We start from the raw sequence: 12,178 nt of genomic DNA, 5'->3' as shown, positions 1-12,178 counted from the left end.
AGAGCTATTTTTTTAAAAAAAATAAACAAAAAAAGAAACAGAGTTTTTTTGCAATTAGAATAAGAATTCCAGAATTCATAAAATAAATTACAGAATATTAAATTAAAACTAGATATGGATTGCATAAAAGAAAAATTAATAGATTGCATAAAAAAATAAAAATTAAACTGAACCTAGAACACGGATTGCATGAAAGAAAATTGATGGATTTTATAAAAAGAAAATTGATTAGAAAATAAAAAAGGAGATTGGAAGCCTAATGCTTCTTCTCCCACAAAATTTAATAAAGAAAAGAAAACAGGATGCTTCTCCCTCCTAGTGGAACCCTCTCTCTCTTTTCTTTTTTTTTTTCTTTTGTTTCCTTTAAGAACAGAGCATGCTCTATTCGTGCCTTTTTTATTTCTCCCCCTGGCCTAGCCGAGAACCCACTTTTTATACCCAATTCTCCCCCGATGATGAATCCCTCGAGAGCACGCCGGATTGCAATGATTGGGGCATGGACGATGGCGAATTGGGATGCTCATTCGGGCAGGAAGAATGGATCACGGGCTGCCGATCCGAGGCGTGATGCGGGAGGGCAGATTGCGGACAGATGGGGCGGAGGACGTGAATCCGTGGGAGAATGGCTAGATCATGGGCTCCTTGATGGCTGAAAACGGAAGAGGATGGCTTCGTGGATGGCTGGGACGCGGACTCGGAACGGACGCAGGATCTGTGGACAATGAGCACAGGCCTGCATCGCGGGATTGCTGGGAGGAGGACATGGGTCTCTTCTTTGGCCACGGGATGCTGAGAAGCTGATTCGGGAAGGGATGAGATGCGGAACGCCTGGATCACAGGTGGTCATCCGGTCTCTGATCCGCAGGATTGCTGATTCGGAATGGAGCTAGATTTCAGCGTGGGATGCCGTCGTGGGATGGGCGGAAGAAGCTAGGAAGAGGACGTGGGTTTCCTTCTTTGGACCATGGGAGGATAGGCGCGCCGGATGTGAAACGGGAGGCTTGATTGCAGCTTATGAAATGGAAGGAAGCTGAACGCTGTTGGGGAAGACGGACGCATGATCGATGAGATTGGATCTCCGAGAGCTGGCTGCGAGATTGCTGGGAGGATCACGGAGGAGGAAGAGCTTCGGATGCTGATGCGGAATGCTTGGATCACGGGATGCTGATTCGGAAAGGACGCTGGGATGCGGACGGCTGGGACTACGTGTGATCACAGGGTGAGAGATGTGGAGGCTGCAACGGAAGGAAGTTGGGATGTTGTGTCAAGATGGGCTGATATGGAAGGATGTGGATGCTGAATTTCTGATCCATGGAAGGTAGGATATGCGGGTGCATGGTCTGCACGTGGGAGGACTTCGGAAGGTTGTGATGAACTCGTTCAAATGGACGCACAGAATGCTGGATCAAGGGTGCTTCGTAGAAGATCGACGGCTCAGCTTGGGTTGGCATCCTCCTGAAGTCAATTTGTACTCAATGTGCATTTTATCTCTAATTTACGATAATTTATGCCAAACACAAATATAATATTAATCCAGTGAATTTATTATTATATGTTAGCAGTAATACTAATTTAGGCAGCGTGTAGATCGCACTTTTATGCTCTCATCAAGGTGAATACCTCACCAGTGAGTTTTTGACATATCTAGGAGAGAATGGGATCCTCTCCCAATGGACTCCTCCTGGTACACCGCAGTATAACGGAGTATCAAAAAGGAAGAATCGAACTCTGTTAGACATGGTTCGATCCATGATGGAGTTTGCTAGTCTGCCAATATTCTTTTGGGGATATGCACTCAAATCAACCTATTATATTCTTAATAAGGTTCCGCATAAGTCTGTGAATAAAACACTATATGAGATGTGGACACGGCGTAAACCGATGCTCTCTTAGCTTAAGGTTTGGAGGTGTCCGGCCTACGTCAAACATTTAAAAGCGGACAAACTCGAAGCTAGGTCTGACAAATATTTCTTTGTCGGTTATCCTAAAGAGACTAAGGGGCATTACTTCTACCTTGCTGAAGAACAAAAGTTGTTCGTCAGCAATAGAGCTGTTTTCTTGGAGAAGAAATTTCTTGGAGAAGGAAGTAATAACTTTAATATTGAACTTAAGGAAATTCAACATGTAGAAGAACCGACACCAACCACTGAACATTTAGAAATTCAAACCCAAAACCCATTATAGATGCAATCAGGTAGAGTACCATATCAACCGGATAGATACTACAGTTTTTTGGTCCGGGATGGGGATACCATCGAACTTAATGAAAATGATGAGGATCCGATCACCTATATGGATGCAATGCAGGGGTATGACTCTGATAAATGGCTTGGAGCCATGCAATCCGAAATAGAGTCCATGAAGATCAATGATATATGGACATTAGTTGACCCATCCGAAGGAATAAAACCCATAGGGTGTAAATAAATTTTCAAAAGAAAAAGGGGCACAGACGGAAAGGTGGAGACCTACAAAGCCCTTATAGTTGCCAAGGGATATCGTCAGCGTTATCGTATTGACTATGATGAGACGTTTTCTTCCGTAGCAATGCTCAAGTTCATTTGGATTATGTTTGCTATAGAAGCATATTTAGATTATGAGATCTAACAGATGGATGTAAAAACCGTATTTCTAAATGGAGATTTAGAAAAAAAGGTATATATAATACAATCTGAAGATTTTACATCTACAGATGAATCTAAAGTATGTAAGCTTTAGAGATCCATTTATGGATTAAAGCAAGCTTCTCGGAGTTGGAACGTACGTTTTGATAAGATGATCAGAACGTATGGCTTCATTAAGAATGAAGAAGAACCTTGCATTTATAAATGGGCAAATGGTTCATTGATTGTATTTCTTGTTTTGTATGTGGATGATATTCTCTTAATCAGGAATGACATCCCTGCATTATGAAAATAAAAGTTTGGCTTTCATCTTAATTTGTCATGAAGAATTTGGAAGAAGCATCTTACATCATAGGAATGAGGATCTATAGAGATAGATCTAAAAGATTGCTTGGATTGTCCCAATCCACGTACATTGATACTGTGCTGGAGAGGTTCAGCATGATTAATTCCAAGAAAGGCTATCTTCCGATGGGCCATGGAATTAACCTCTCTAAGAAGAATTGCCCGACAACTCCTCAAGAAAGAGAGAGTTATATATTTACTCTGAAAGGTGGTGCTGTCTGCTAGAAGAGTTGTAAACAACATACAGTGGCAGATTCAACATACGAAGCAGAATACATCGCAGCATCTGATGCCGCCAAGGAAGCGGTATGGATGCAGAAGTCCATCACTGAGCTTGGAGTGACACCCTCCATTGATGGTCTGGTTTCTATATTCTGTGATAGCATTGGAGCCATAGCTCAAGCAAAGGAACCTAAAGCACATCAGCGGACCAAGCATATTCTACGGCGCTATCACCTGGTTCGTGAGATTGTAGAACGAGGTGACATTGATCTTCAGAAGATTGATACAAAAAAAAATCTGGCTGATCCATTTACTAAAGTTCTCGGCATCAAAGAGTTCAACGAATACAAGTCGAAGATGGGAATACGATACTGTACCGATTGGCTTTACTCTAAGTGGGAGTTGTTGGGAATTGTATCCTAAAAGTCAATTGTCAACCTGTTGAAGATTGAATATGTATATGAATTGATTAATTAATAAAATGTTATTTGGCATTATTCATCATTTTGTTTATACATCTTCAAATGAACTCTTGTTATGTGATGAAGTCCTTAGGACTCTTTTATGATAAAGGAGGATTTATCTATGAGTCCTTAAAATAGTTCGCAACCAAAAAATGTGCTGTTACTAGGACAACAGCATTATCGAGATTAGATCGTTGTATGCCATATACGTTGGCTGTCCTTTTAACCAAGGAGTGTAGAGATACTAATATGTCATATAGGTAAAGTATAGGAGTATACTTCACTAACATGACCATTTCGGAACGCTCTACTGTCAAGAGATATTTCGAATGGATATGGGTATATGTGTCCTCCAGATCTGAGATCACCATGGTGATTAGCAAGCAACTCACTGCACTTTAGTATCGGACTAGCTGAATTTCTAATTTAGGGATGAAAGGTCACTGGGTGCAGTCAAATACTTGCGAAGTCGGTGTGTGATTCAAGATGGAATTGATCCCTCCTGGTGACAGGAGATGATGCTCTTGTGTTCAATTTAGCAAATTCTTGGCTAGGGTAATCGTTGTGAGAAGTCACAAGATTTCTAAAGTTGAATCACAAAGTGGATGTACTATTATAGAGTTGATAGAACTCTGACGTCATCCTGGCATTAGGAGTCATAGGGATGAATTATACGATAACCATAGTCTAGGATTCCAAGATATTGCTTCGCATATATTCGACCTATCCGAACGTCGGTCACCATTGCTAAATGGTCACATCAATTAGTACAGAAAGTTGTTCCTGTGCTACCGGCTTAGGTTCGAACCAATGGGGTTACACGCATAGAAGTTTTCTAGGTTGATCATAAAGGCTGATGGATGATTAAGAATCATCCGGGGATAATTTGGTCCATTCGATTGACAAATTATCCTAAGTAAAATATTTCTATAAAAAAAATTAATGAATTATTGAAAGATTAATTAGCAATTTGATTGCTAATGAACTCAATTTGATTGAGTAATTGGACTTAAGTTGAGCAAAAATTGAATGAGGTTCAATTTGTGCTTAATCAAGATTTGACGTAATTGGATTAGGTTCAACCCAAGAGGATTGTTGCTGATCCAAAGATTGATTTTGATGATCACAAAATCTTGAAGTATAATTACTAATATTTGTGTTGCAAGAAGAAAGATAATTTTTTTTGCAAGGAATATAGCAAGTTGAAAAATATAAGAAGGCCTCAAAAGCTTTCAAGAAAAGTTGGAAGAAAGCTACACTTCATTGGCCCAAGTTTCAAGTTCAAAGGATTTAAGTTGGAGGAGCAAATTCAAAGGAGAATTCAAAAGAACAGCCTTCGAGTCGACTCCTAGAAAGTTCGAGTCGACTCCGGCACAAGCATAGAATATTGGCACACCTTCGAGCCGTCTCCACCAAGCGCGAGTCGACTCTTTCAGAAAGACAGAAAGAAGTATTTTTGGTCGCAAAGCACGAGTCGTCTCCTATCCCACGGACGAAGCGCGAATCGAGTTCCAACTATTACGAGTCGACTCTCTCAGATAAGATAGAGAACTCATTTTCGACGGACCAAGATGCAAGACGACTTCCGAACCGCGCGAGCCGACTCCAACGAGAATCGACCGATAATCTGTCAGAGAGATCCCGAGCCAGAGCCGACTCCAAAATCATGCGAGACATCTTCCACTTGAGCCGAGCCGACTCCTGGACGGGCGAGACGACTCCACTACAATTGGGATGCATAACGGCTAGTTTTTCTCAACTCCAACGGCTCTATTTTTTATCTCTAACGGCTAGATTTTTTGTTCTCACACTATCCAAAGATATAAAATCAAGGAAAGAGCAAGGCGAGAAGTAGGAGAAGTGGGAGAGAACACACAGAGAAGAGATTTCAAAGAGATTTTAAGAAAAACCTTCCAAAAGCACAAAAGGGCCATTCAAGAAAAAGAGAGAGAAGAAAAGCATCTGAGTGAATCCCAAAGCTTCCTCTCCAACTGTGTACTGCCTCAGTGATCCTCTAGCTCGTGCAAAATTAGAAAAGGGTCAAGTAAAGAAGAAGCCGAGTTCTTTCATCTGCAAACCTTGTTTGAGGGCTTCTTCTCTTTACTCTATTTGTTTATATTGTTATATCTGCTTATTTGAGAAACTTGTACTTGTTTTAAACTCCTATTCTAATATCTTGTAACTTGATTCAATCAAGGGATTGAATCAAGAGGTTAAGGGTTGTTGGTGAGCCAGTGAAAACCAATGCTTTAAGGTTTTGGTTGGTGAGCTTTTGGAAAAACCAACTGGGTTGATTGTAAATCCGAAAAACAATCGCAATAGATTTTGGGTTTGTGAGCCTGGGAAAACCAACTTGGGTTCGTTGTGATCCCGGAAAAATAACAAGTTAGGTTGTGAGCTTGTAAAACAACCAGACTGTAGTCTTAGAATTATAGTGAAATTCTCAAAAGGTCTTAGGAAGTGGATGTAGGTGCCGGGGTGCACCGAACCACTATATATCTTTGTGTTTGTGATAACTTGTCTCTTGTGCCTCATGCCTTACATTCATACTTAACTATGTAATATCTCTAGCATAATTTTTCACTGCTTTATTTGTAATTGCCTAGAGCTTTAGTAAGATAACATCTTATCATTCCGCTGCATTCAATTCAAAGTTAATTAGGGAACATAATTTTTAGAAAGCCCAATTCACCCTCCCTCTTGGGTTGTCACCTTGGGCAACAAGTGGTATCAGAGCAGGTGCTCTTCTATTATTTATAGTCTTAACCGGCTAGAGCCAAAGCTTATGACAGCCCCACATAACATATTATTTGCTGAGGGACTTTCCATAGACAGACCTCCACTGTTTGATGGAACTAACTATATTCAATGAAAAGTTAAAATGAAAATCTTTATTCAATAACAAAACTATGAGTTATGGAACATCATTATAAATGGCCCTCACACACTCTCTCAAGCTGTTAATGAAAAAGAACTAGTACAATCGAATGCCAATGCTATGAACATACTATATTGTGCTATTCATGAAACTGTATTTAATGAAATCTCTGCATACTTATCCACTAAAGAGATCTGGGATACTTTAGAAAATATTTATGATAAATTTCAGATTAACTCACATGTGCTTCAATTACATACTGCAGGAAAAGCTTTTGAATCCCCCAATCAGGAAGAAAGAGCAACAAATGAAGAATTCAGTGATAAAAACAAGGATCCATCCTCAAACACCGAAAAATTCAAAAACTTCTTAAAGACAAAGAAGAAGAGAAAGCAAGAGAAAGGAAAGAAAGAATTTAAAAGCAAGAAAGCCTTGACCAAGAGAAAGTCAAGCAAAAAATTAAAAGCTAGGAGCAACAAAGATGACATCAGCTCCAAAGAACTACAAGAATTAACTAACTTATGCTTTATAGCACAAGAAGATAAGGTAAAATTTGAATCTAATCTTACACCAAATGAATTTCATGAAGAATATTCTTATGATGAACTATTAAATGTTTTTCATGATTTGTATGGTGAATGTAGAAAATTAGCTATGAAAAATAAAAATCTTAAAAAGCTAAATCTGAAAATTTCAAAAGAAAGAAATTCTATTATTAAAATACAAGACAAACTAAATTCTGAAAATGAAAGTTTAAGGTTAAATTCAGAAGAATTGATTCAGAAAAATCATAGCTTAATTAAACAAAACCAAAACTTAAGTGAAGAAGTTGACCAATTGAAATCTCTTATTAAAAAATTCACTGTAAGTTTAGAAAGATTAAAAATGATGTTTGAAAACCAACATGCTGTTTTTGATAAATCAAAATTTGGCTTGACACCTTTGCTTAACAATAAATCCCTAAATAAAAAGGTTATCAATTCACCAAGTGTTGCCCAAGGTGACAAGCCAAGAGGGGGGGGGGGGGGGGTGAATTGGTTTCTCTCTGTTTTAACTATCTTACTTATGTTAATTGATGAGTTAGTGGAATTACACAAATCACAATACAAACAACAAGAAGTATGGTGGTTCGGTGCTCTCCTAAGCACCTACGTCCACTCCCCAAGCGATCCCTTGGGAATTCACTATAATCCCGCGGATTACAGTTGGATTGTTTTCCGGGCTCACAATCCAAAAATCTTTACACTTTGATTTTCCAGGATCACCAAAAACCTATGTTGGTTTTACGAGCTCACCAACGAACCTTCACAATTGGTTTTACGGGTTCACCAACAACCTACGTTGGTTTTACGGGCTTACCAACAACCTATGTTGGTTTTCCGGGCTCACCAACGAACCTTTACAATTGGTTTTACGGGTTCACCAATCAACCTATTTCGTTGGTTTTGCGGGCTAACCAACTAACCTTTACAAGGAGTTTAATAAACAAAGTAAGAAGATTTAAGCTCCTAGATGAGCAAATATAACAATATAATCTACAAAGAAGAGTTTAGAGAATAGTTATCGCTTGATGTGACTTCTCTCTTCTTTGTCAAGGATGCTTCACTCTTCAAGGGTGGATGGAGCTCTTAATGACTCTTGGAATCTGCTCAACCACTTTCTTTTGACTCTTGAATGAAGCACTTGGATGAAGAAGATTAGGGCACTTAGTCTTTCTTGTGTGCTCTTTGATATTTTGCAAAAGTATGTTCTCTCTGATGAATAGTGCCACTTTAAATAGTTTCTTTCATCCATTGGACAAGCCCCAATGGTTAGAATTCAAAAACTAGCCGTTACTCACTGTTGGAAGGACAAAAAGTACTTCTGCAGAACTAGCCATTATACTTCTGCCCGTATTTGGGTCGGCTCAACCTGTCCTTGGGTCGACCCAACTTTCACTTGGGTCGACTCAACCTTTTCTTGGGTCGACCCTCTCAGAACCACAGAAACTTGCAATTCAGCCTTCCTTCACTTGGGTCGACTCAACATTTCTTTGGGTCGACTCAAGGTTCAGTTGGGTCGACTCAACTTCCACTTGGGTCGACCCTCTCAGGGTTTCCAGAGAACCTTTTCTGTCATGTATTCTGTCATTGCCTTTGGGTCGACCCTCTCAGTATTTGGGTCGACTCAAGCTTGGGTCGACTCAACTTCCTCTTGGGTCGACCCTCTCAGTGTTTTCAGAGAACTGTTTTCTTGAGTCTTTGAGAGGCTTGAGGTTTGGGTAGACTCATGCTTTCCTTGGGTCGACCCAACTACTGTTCATCCGTGCCATTTTTGCAGAAGTGTGCCGGATGCTTTCTTGATGTGCCGGGGTCGACCCAATCATCCTTGGGGTCGACTCAATCCACACTTTGCTGCAACTCAAGGTTAGATTCATCCAAATAAATAATGAAATGCATTTATACAAATATAATGAGAGTAACAGACTTATAAATGAAGTATCGAATTAACTTGTAACATACTCTTGATTATTGCTTGTTAATCATCAAAATAACACTATCATCCTCAATCTCCCCCTTTTTGATGATTACAAAATATAGAGTATGATCCTATTGATACTTATCTTAAAATCAGTTTTAAAAGGGCTCAAGTTGCTGAATTTCAGCTTTTCAAATATGAGAGTGAAGTCTCCCCCTATTTCATCCAAATGTTTCCAATTTGACTTTTTGAATTGCTCCCCCTTTCTTTTATATTTCATTAAAGATGAAACTTCAAAAATTTGAGATAATGCATGAGTTTCAGATTATGTATCGAGGTGTGAAGGGTATGTGCCAATTTCTGAAATTCTATGTGCCAAATTCTGAAATTCAATAGAAATTTTAGATTTGATCATTTTCATTGTTACAAATTGCTCCCCCTTAAATGTATATGCTTTTCCATTATAATTTTCAATTTGTTTTACAACTTATTTACTTCTCCCCCTTTTTATTATCATCAAATAGGTGCATGAGAATAGATACAATAAGTAACAAACATTCAAACTTCATTGATCAAAATAGGAATATTTTAGTACAATAATGCCAAAAACAAAAGCAATTATAATGTTCCTCAATCAAAGTTCAAAATACATGATAAACACAAAATACATATGAGAACTAGATACCTATCCTAGGCTCTAAACAGAAATACTAATATCAGCCTAGGGAGTATCTAATGGCTGGGATCTAGTCCTCATCCTCCTAGTGTACGTGGCGACGGGAGGTCGAGCCTGATGAGACTGAGTCTGTCGTGGAGCACGATGAGCTGGATGACTCTGTGCCGAAATCTCTGACTCAGCAGCCTGTGGCACAGATGGTCCATGAGTCTCTCTCTCTCCCCGTAGAGCTCCTATCTGCTCCCTCAGATAACTGATCTCAGCAGACATGATGTCTAATCTGCTTGTCAGCCCATCAGTGATAGTCCTCGCCTGAGCTGACATAAGCTCTGTCATCCTGCTCCAGAACTCATCTGTATCTCCCGCAGGAACAGATGACGATGGTCCAGCATCTGAAGGTGCAGGAGCATGATCCATATGCTCCTCATCCTCAGGGATAGGGTCTCCAATATCTGGTGCATCACCCTCTGGTGCATCACCCTGAATTCCTGCTCCAGTATGAACCCACTGCCCGTTCACTTTCTCATAGCCCATGTGAATAAGTGATCGTGTAGTGTATGTATCAGTATGAAGCAGATGCCTGGAGATCTCCCCCTCGATAGATATGTCGTGCTGTCGGAAGATCAAGGTGAGTATCATACCATAAGGCAGGGATACTCTGGTATTGCAGATCACCTTCCTCATCTGCCAAAGTATTATGGCCGGGAGATTCAGAGGAATACCCTGAATAATATGCTCCATCACTACTAGATCTCGCTCTGTAATGAGATCGAATCTCCCGCTCTTCGGAAATAGAATCCTATTTATGATGCTGAGCAACAACCTCATTTCTGCAGAAAGAGAGCTCGCTATTACCTTCTCCGAAAAGTCGAAGTCTTCATTCTCAAGTATCAACTGCAGGGCTCTCATCTTGTTTTCTGGCTTTTCTGGAGTTGCTCCTTCGCAGGGGAGATGAAGCAACTCACTCAAACTCTCCTCGGAAACTCGAACCCTAACTCCTCGAACTTCCGAAATGAGCCCTCCCATTCCAGTTTTGAGGAAGGCATAGAACTCACGAACTAGTCCGGGGTAGATCACCACATCTAGGGAGCAAAGATACTCCCAACCTTGCCTTCGGATCCATTCCCCCAAACGGAACCCTTCTTGATCAAAGAACTCGGAATGGATCCTTCTCCCCGTTGTAACCGGTCTCCCCGCAAACTTTGCAAGTTGTACTGAGGGGGAAGGAGGAGGAGGTGGTTCTGCACGTGCCTCACGTTGTGGAGACACTGTAGATGGCTCCGTAGCTTCTCTTTCCTCACGTTGGATCCGTGAGACTCTCCCGGATCTCTTGGCTACGGCTCTTTTGGGTCCCATTTCTCCAAGATCTTGAAGTAATCTAGCGTTTGGAGTTGATTGGAGGAGTTTGGAGAGTGGGGAATAGAGTTTTCAGAAGAGGACAAGGGCAAACAGTGCCCTAAAAAAGCTCACAGGTCCCCCTTTTATCAGTGGGGTCCCGACGTTGGGTCGACTCAAGAATTTTCTTGGGTCGACTCAACGTTGGGTCGACCCTATTCTGGGTTGGGTCGACCCAAGTTCAGAATTTTTTTTTTTTTTTGCTTCTAAAAATTTTCCTTGCTTCCAATCCTTACAAATTCTATCCGGGACAATGATACATGAGTAAGGAATCTATATATGACAATTTTGACTCATGTTTCATGGGTTTTTAGAAATGGGAGGAATGTATCATGAGACTGCTTGCTCCCTTTTATATCTCTTCAATAGAAAGGATCACATATGCCTAATTCCCTCCTTAGCGTGCAGAATCTATCTTCACTCAAGGGTTTTGTGAATATGTCGGCTAATTATTTTTCAGTGCATATATGCTCAATACATATGTTTTCATTTTGCACATGATCCCTAATAAAATGATATCTTATTTCTATGTGTTTGGCTTTAGAATGCTGAACCGGATTTTTAGTAAGGTTGATGGCACTAGTATTATCACACTTAATAGGAATATTATCTAGCTTAACTCCATAGTCCTCTAGTTGTTGCTTAAGCCATAGTACTTGAGCACAACAACTGCCAGCAGCTATATATTCAGCTTCAGCTGTTGACATTGCCACTGAATTCTGCTTTTTGCTAAACCATGATACTAAGTTGTTTCCTAAGAATTGACATGTTCCACTAGTACTCTTCCTATCTAATTTGCATCCAGCAAAATCAGCATCTGAGTATGCAAGCAAATCTAGATAGGAGTCTCTTAAGTACCATAATCCTATGTTCGTAGTTCCTCTTAAATATCTAAGGATTCTTTTAACAGCACTTAAATGTGACTCCTTAGGATCTGATTGGTATCTAGCATATATTCCTATACTAAATACGATGTCTGGTCTACTAGCAGTAAGGTAGAGCAAGGATCCAATTAGTCCTCTATAAAGCTTAATATCAATACTCTTTCCTTTTTCATCTTTGTCTAGCTTACTAGTAGGATTCATTGGAGTGCCTACTCCCTTATGATTTTCATTCC

Source organism: Phoenix dactylifera, unplaced genomic scaffold (assembly GCF_009389715.1).
Source record: "Phoenix dactylifera cultivar Barhee BC4 unplaced genomic scaffold, palm_55x_up_171113_PBpolish2nd_filt_p 000401F, whole genome shotgun sequence".
Classification (NCBI taxonomy): domain Eukaryota; kingdom Viridiplantae; phylum Streptophyta; class Magnoliopsida; order Arecales; family Arecaceae; genus Phoenix; species Phoenix dactylifera.
The sequence above is the reverse complement of the archived record's forward strand: the minus strand, read 5'-3'. Positions refer to the sequence as shown.